This window comes from Zalophus californianus, chromosome 10 (genome assembly GCF_009762305.2).
Source record: "Zalophus californianus isolate mZalCal1 chromosome 10, mZalCal1.pri.v2, whole genome shotgun sequence".
Taxonomy (NCBI): domain Eukaryota; kingdom Metazoa; phylum Chordata; class Mammalia; order Carnivora; family Otariidae; genus Zalophus; species Zalophus californianus.
Window position 1 is genome coordinate 36,976,779 of NC_045604.1, and position 7,108 is coordinate 36,983,886.

Below are 7,108 nucleotides of genomic sequence, written 5' to 3' on the forward strand. Positions count from 1 at the left end.
TGAAGACTTTCCCATCTCCTCCTAACCGAGACCTGGCTTTCCTCTCCGGTTTTGCAATTCCACCAATCCCCCTCCTTTGGAGGATATTCATCCGCTCTGGCCCGTGTACCTAGAAGCCAGAAGCTGCAGTGAGAATTCATCTAATCCCTCACTACCATCTAATCCAAATCACTACTCTTCCACATTCATGTAAACTTTCTCCTTTGAAGACCATGATCAATAGAAATAGCACTCTACTCTCCTTCATTTCTTAAAATAGATTTAGGGAAATTTTTATTCAGTTTTGAAAAAGTTGAGGTGTTTGTGGGACATCACAAAGAAATATTGAGTGGGCAGGTGGATACACACAGGTGTAGAGCCCAAAAGACACATCTGGGTAGAGCCAGAGATTGAAAATCAACAATTTACAGACTTCAGAGGAGGCTGAGAAGGAGGAGTTTGGAAGCAGGGATAACTCCGAGAAGCAGTTTTCTAGAAGCCCAGACAAAGTCTTTTTTTTTTTTTAAGATTTTATTTATTTATTTGACAGATAGATAGCACAAGTAGGCAGAGTGGCAGGCGGAAGGAGAGGGAGAAGCAGGCTCTCCGCCAAGGAGGGAGCCAGACATGGGGCTCAATCCCAGGACATCATGACGCAAGCCAAAGCAGCTGCTTAACCAACTGAGCCACCCAGGCACCCCAACCAGAGAAAGTCTTTAAGTGGGAGAAATGAAGAACACCATCATACGCTATATATTGTAAACACTGGAAAATGTCCACTGGATCTAATGATTCATTAGTGATTTGAGACTTTAGTAGATACATTTTCAATGGAATACTGGGGAAGAAGCCAAATTACAACGGGTTTAAAGAGTAAGTAGAGGGACGCCTGGGTGGCTCAGTTGGTTAAGCGACTGCCTTCGGCTCAAGTCATGATCCTGGAGTCCTGGGATCAAGTCCTGCATCAGGATCCCTGCTCAGCAGGGAATCTGCTTCTCCCTCTGACCCACCCCCCTCTCATGTTCTCTCTCTCTCTCTCTCTCAAATAAATAAATAAAATCTTTAAAAAAAAAGAGTAAGTGGAAACTTACAATCAAGGTGGTAGATTGAGCTAAAGAGAGGTGAGTACTGCCTTTCTACACTAAACATAGAAATGACAGGGAAAAATTGTTTTTAAACATATCTTTAATATATTGTCCAGCTCAAAAGCAAAAAGGGGAAAATTTCAGAAGTCAAAAATAGGAAGGAATCCACAGCAATTAGTGGGAATCTAAGGGAGGCGGGGGAGGCTTGTAACCCAAAAAGAAATGCACCTTGCAGGCTGCAGTTTTAGTATTTGTGCGATGGTATAAGCTGAGGACACAGGCTCTGTGCATAGTGAGGAAACTGGAACTGGATTTCTGGTGAAGCCAGAAGCTTGGAAAATTAGGACCTACCAGCCCCAGCTCTCAGCTTGCCCAGAACATGGGTGGAAACAGTTGATCCTCAGGAATCGGAACACCTAGACAAGACAATCCAGATATTTGGGGTGGAATTCTCCCAGATGCCCTCACAGTGTGGCAACTCTGTGCCAAGAAATTTATATAGAAATCTCACATAGCCCTGTCAGAAACAAATAATAAACTGCCCCCATAGGAAAAACTTATACCAAACAGTACACCTTAAGGTCCAACTGATAACAATTCCCCCCAAGAGTGAGCATACAGACATAAATACAAATTACACCAAATTGAGTTTTCCAAAATTAAATTCTCAAACTAAAAAGGCTGCATAAAGGGAAACAAACAAATCCAGACATATTGCAGTGAAACTTCAGAACATAAAAGGAAAAGATAATCTTAAAAACTATAATAGGAAAAAATAGATTAGCTACAAAAATGAAAATGACTCTGCCATTAGAGATCTCAACATGAACAAGAGAGTCAGAAACAATGGAACACCTGATGAATTCCCATATATACCCAACAGAATTGGCTAAAATAAAAAAGACTGACAACACAACATGTTGGCAAGGATGTGGAGCCATCAGAACTCTCATACGTTGCTGTGGAAATGTAAAATAATAAAAACCACTTTGGAAGATAGCCTGGCAGTTTCTTTTTTTGTTATTGTTATCATGCTGTATTGTCTTTAGTTAAGGATTTCCAATCACATCACGCAGAGAGTTTTTACCCACTGCTCTGTTTGGCCACTAGTCTCTTGTCTCTCTCTCTTCAGCAATGGTAAGGTGGATAACCTTTCCATGGGGAAGAGAAATCCATGGCTTGTTCCCTTTGCCAATAACAAAAATGTTGGAAAGCCAGGTGGCAAAGCTGTTGCCATTGGCATCTTTCATGTGAACTACATCAAGAGAACAAAGGTATCTCTCTCAATTGGTGATCACACCAATTCTTCCCAGGTTAGCACCTCAGGTCACCATGCATAGATTACCGGTGTCAAACTTGATGAAATCAGTAATCTTTCTAGTCTCCAAATCGATCTGAATTGTGTCATTCACTTTGATGAGGGGATCAGGATAGCAGATGGCGTGAGCGTCGTGGGTCACCAGATGGGGAATTCCTTTTGTTCCCACAAAGATCTTTCTCACTTTGTGGGGCGCCTGGGTGGCTCAGTCATTAAGTGTCTGCCTTTGGCTCAGGTCATGATCCCAGGGTCCTGGGTTGGAGCCCTGCATCGGGCTCCCTGCTCAGTGGGGAGCCTGCTTCTCTCTCCCTCTGCCTGCTCCTCCTGCTCATGCTCTCTCTCTCTCTGTGTCAAATAAATAGATAAAATCTAAAAAAAAAAAAAAAAAAAAAGATCTTTCTCACTTTGTACAACTTATACTTAACCTCCTCAGGTATAATCCGAAGAGCAAAGCAACCCTTGGTATCAGATCAGATGGAAATTCTCCCCAGTCTTGTCAATGCTGATGATATCCCTAAAACCAGCAGGGTAGGTTATATCAGTTTGGACCTTGCCATCAATCTTAATAAAACGCTGCATACAGATCTTCTTTACTTAATCTCCTGTTAGGGCATACTTAAGTCTGTTCCTTAGGAAAAGATGAGAGGGAGACATTCTCTCAGCTTATGGGGATTAGTAAGTGGATGGAGGGCAGACACACTGGCCAGTTTATCCAGCTTCCAATGCTTTGAATCTGCTACATGCTTCAGATGCTTCTTGGGACCATGAGCCATGGCTGCTCTAGGCATGAAAAGAGGACCACCTAGTTTGACAGTTTCTGATAATACTAAACATTCACCTACCCTACAACCCAGAAATTCCATATATGTCCCCAAAAAGATTTGTTCATATCAGCTTCATTCATAATAGTTAAAACCTAAAAACAGCATGTGTCCATCACCGGCAGAATAGGTACATTCATACAATAGAATATTATTCACTAATAAAATGAGACAAACTACAGATGAATGGATGAGTCTCAAAAATATTGCTGAATGAAAAACCTTTAGACAAAAGAAAACATGGTGTATGACTTCATTCATACAAAATTCTAGAACAAGCAGATGAAATTATGGTGAAAAAGAAATCAGAACAGTGTTTTTCTCTTAAGGGGGATTCTGGAGATTGCTTGCGAAGGGGCATGATGGAACTTTCTGGAGTATGGCACCATTCTATATCTTCATAAGAGTATAGGTTATACAGGTACATGTATTTGTCACAACTCATAAAATGATACATTTGAGTTTTATGCAGTGTATATTTTATTTCAAAAAAGGAATTCTAAACACATATTGAATCCTAGCTAATCATATTCAGTCTAAGCATTTAAGGATGAAGTATATGGATGTCTACAACTTATTTTAAAATGCATCAAAAAATAAGATGGAGAAATAGATAAGTGGATGTAGGATAAAACAAATACTGCACAATGTTAACAAATATAGAATCTAGGTGGTTAGGATATAGGTGTTTACTGTAAAAGTCTTTCAACTGTTCTATATATTTGAATTATTTTCCTATCCATCTGAACTATTAACTTTAAAAGGAGGATAAAATAAGGCATTTTCAGATACAGAAAGGATAAAACTGATAGACATTTGCTGAAAGAAATGATTAAGAATATACTACAGCAGAAAAGAAAATGAGCTAAAGAGAGATGTGGAGCACACGATACAATGGTAAACAGAGAAACTGGTAAAAACGTGTTAGTAAACTTCAATAAATATTGACTCCTAAAAATAATGAGGACATTAACAGATAAATTGGAAGAGCGCTAACAACATGGTGATACTGAAATACTTGACAACAGTGAAATGAATATTGGAAATTGAAGTGTTCTAAAGTCCTTATTTAGACATAGTAAGAATCTGTTAAATTTTAGACTTTGTTAGAAATATTTACAACTTTCGGGGTGCCTGGGTGGCTCAGTCAGTTAAATGTCTGCCTTCAGCTCAGGTCATGATCTCAGAGTCCTGGAATCAAGCCCCGCATCGGGCTCTCTGCTCAGCAGAGAGCCTGCTTCTCCTTCTCCCCCCACTGCTCCCCCTGATTGTGCTCTCTCTCTCTGTCAAATAAAGAAATAAATAAAATCTTTAAGAAAAATTTACAACTTTCAAATCAGCAAAAGGAAATTGGAATGGGGATAAAGAAAATACAATCAAACTAAAATATGCCATGAAAAGAGGAAAAAAACATGTAAAGAATAAATATGGTAGACATAAAATACATTAAAAGTGGCAGAAACATACCCAAATAGATCAGTAATCACAATAAATATAAATGGAATAAATTTGCTTATTAAAAGAAACTTTTAGATCAGATAAAAACAAAACAAAATCCCTCTTTTGCTGATTCAAAAGAATTTCACTTGGAGCACAATTACACAGAAATGTTTAATATAGAGAGAGATGGAAATGGATATGGTAGGACTTTGGATTTGGGCAATATTTCAAAGAGAAATTTTAATAACCTCTTACTACATATATCAAAAAACACTGGATAAAACTAATAAATAATTTTATATATATCCTTTTAAGTGAGTAGCTATCAAGTGAAATGTAAATAAATGTTCAGGGACCAAAAGCAAAGACAGAACTGAAAACCAAGCAATGAGCACAATGATTTTACACTGTGGCCACCCAAGCAAACTGGGGGTGGGAGAGTGGAAAACCAGACCAAGGCCAGGTCAATAAGAGTTGTGTTGTCATGCTGAAGAGTTTAGACTTTATTCTGTGAACAGTCTAGAGGAATAAAAGCTTAAACAGGTGCATGAATTCCTCTAGGTTCTGGGGATACAGTAGTGAGGAAAACAATAAATATCCCTTAATGAGTTAAATTCTGATTAAGTAAGATTGGCAAAAAATAATACACACTTTATTTTGTATGTTAAAACATAGATTTTGGGGGCGGGGGCACCTGGGTGGCTCAGTCGTTAAGCATCTGCCTTCAGCTCAGGTCATGATCCCAGGGTCCTGGGATCGAGCCCCACATCGGGCTCCCGCTCAGCAGGAAGCCTGCTTCTCCCTCTCCCACTCCCCCTGCTTGCGTTCCTGCTCTCACTATCTCTATCTCTCTCTCTCTGTCAAATAAATAAATAAATAAATAAAACTTAGGGTTTTTTTTTTTTTTTTTTACTCACTCTTATTTCATTTTGGAGCTAAAGGAGAATGATCCAGAGTAGGTATAATCATTATAGGAAATATATGAACTGTCAGCATTATTTTCCAGCATGGCACCTTGGACATGGGTGCTATTAGGTTAGGGTAAGGGGATATTTCAGTTGTTTTCAGCCTTCTCAAAAGATCCTTTGACATTTTCTTTTCCAGTTGACTACTTCAGTTTATCACTAGTATTGGAACCCATAAAATGTTACTCTAATCCAATTCTAACATGACTTTATGAAAAAGATCTTATTTTTCCTTTAAACAAAAGACGTTTGCATCTAATTAGTGCTGTGATAATCCTGCCAAGTTACTTACTGCTGCATAACAAATTACCTCACAATTTAGTAGCTTAAAACAACCAATATTTATTATCTCACAGTTTACATGCGCCAGGAATCCAGGGAACTTAGTTGGGCACGTTTCATACTTTCAAACATGAGGTTTCTCATGAGACTGCAATCAAGCTATGCGCTGGGACTGCAGTTTCATCCAAAGGTTCAAATGGCAGCAGATCTGCCTCTAAGCCCCCTCGCACGGTTTTGGGCAAGATTTAATTCCTCACAGACCGTGGGCCAGAAGCATCCGTTAGTCCTTGCCAGGTGGGCCTCTCCCTGGGGAAGCTCACAACATGGCAGACCCTCAGAGTGAGGAAGTAAGAGAGCACAAGAGTGGATGCAGGGATCATTGGGAACTTTCTTAGAGGCTGCTTACCACATCTACTTTTGACCCGAAACTTCTATCTTTCCAGTTTGATTATTCTACCATTGTCCACCTCGAACATCCGTCTGTATCTTTGGGACATTCAGGTCACTGGAGTCCCTATTAGTTAACACTACCACCATTACCACCATGATGTTTACTACCCATGCCATTCAGTTTAGATTACGTGGTCTGTCAATTTAGTAACTCTCTTACCAACATCTTAGACTCCCTTGCCCCTCTACCCTTTATCGTTTCATAAACCCAATCCTGGATAAATACTCTATCTGTTCCCTCTGTGCCCTGCATCTTGGCAGCTAAACCATGCTGAAGGAAATTATGAAATGGGCCAGAGCGGCATTTACCTGACCAGAGCCCTCAGCACTCCCTCACAGTCATGATATACTGCTCGAGTCAGCTTGCTTGCTACACTTTACCATTTAAAACCTTCTTTCAACCAACACACGCTCATTCTCCCAATTTCAATTTTATGCCCCACTTCCCAAAAGACAAAGTCAATTAAAGAAGTTCCTTTGACTTTCTACCACAAAGACCCGTTTACAGTTGCTACTGTTCTGTCATCTATTCCACCTTTTGAAATAGTAGTGTGCTCTGAATACCATCCCCAGCCTCCTTCTCAGAAGCTTACTATTACTGACTATACCTTTTCTATCCTCTATCTTCATCATCTTCTCTCTACTGAATCCTTCACATTAGAATTAAAAAAAAAAATCCCTGATCCCACTTCCCATGCTATCAACTGCTATCCTATATTTCTCCCCTTCTTCACTGCTGACCTTTAAAGAATTGTCTACACTCACTAT

General features: G+C 39.5%; 1 pseudogene; it reads right to left on the minus strand.

The window, feature by feature from the left end:
• Nucleotides 1–2,147: 2,147 nt before the first annotated feature.
• Nucleotides 2,148–3,155, minus strand: LOC113933239 (annotated as a pseudogene).
• Between the last annotated feature and the right edge of the window lie 3,953 nt (nucleotides 3,156–7,108).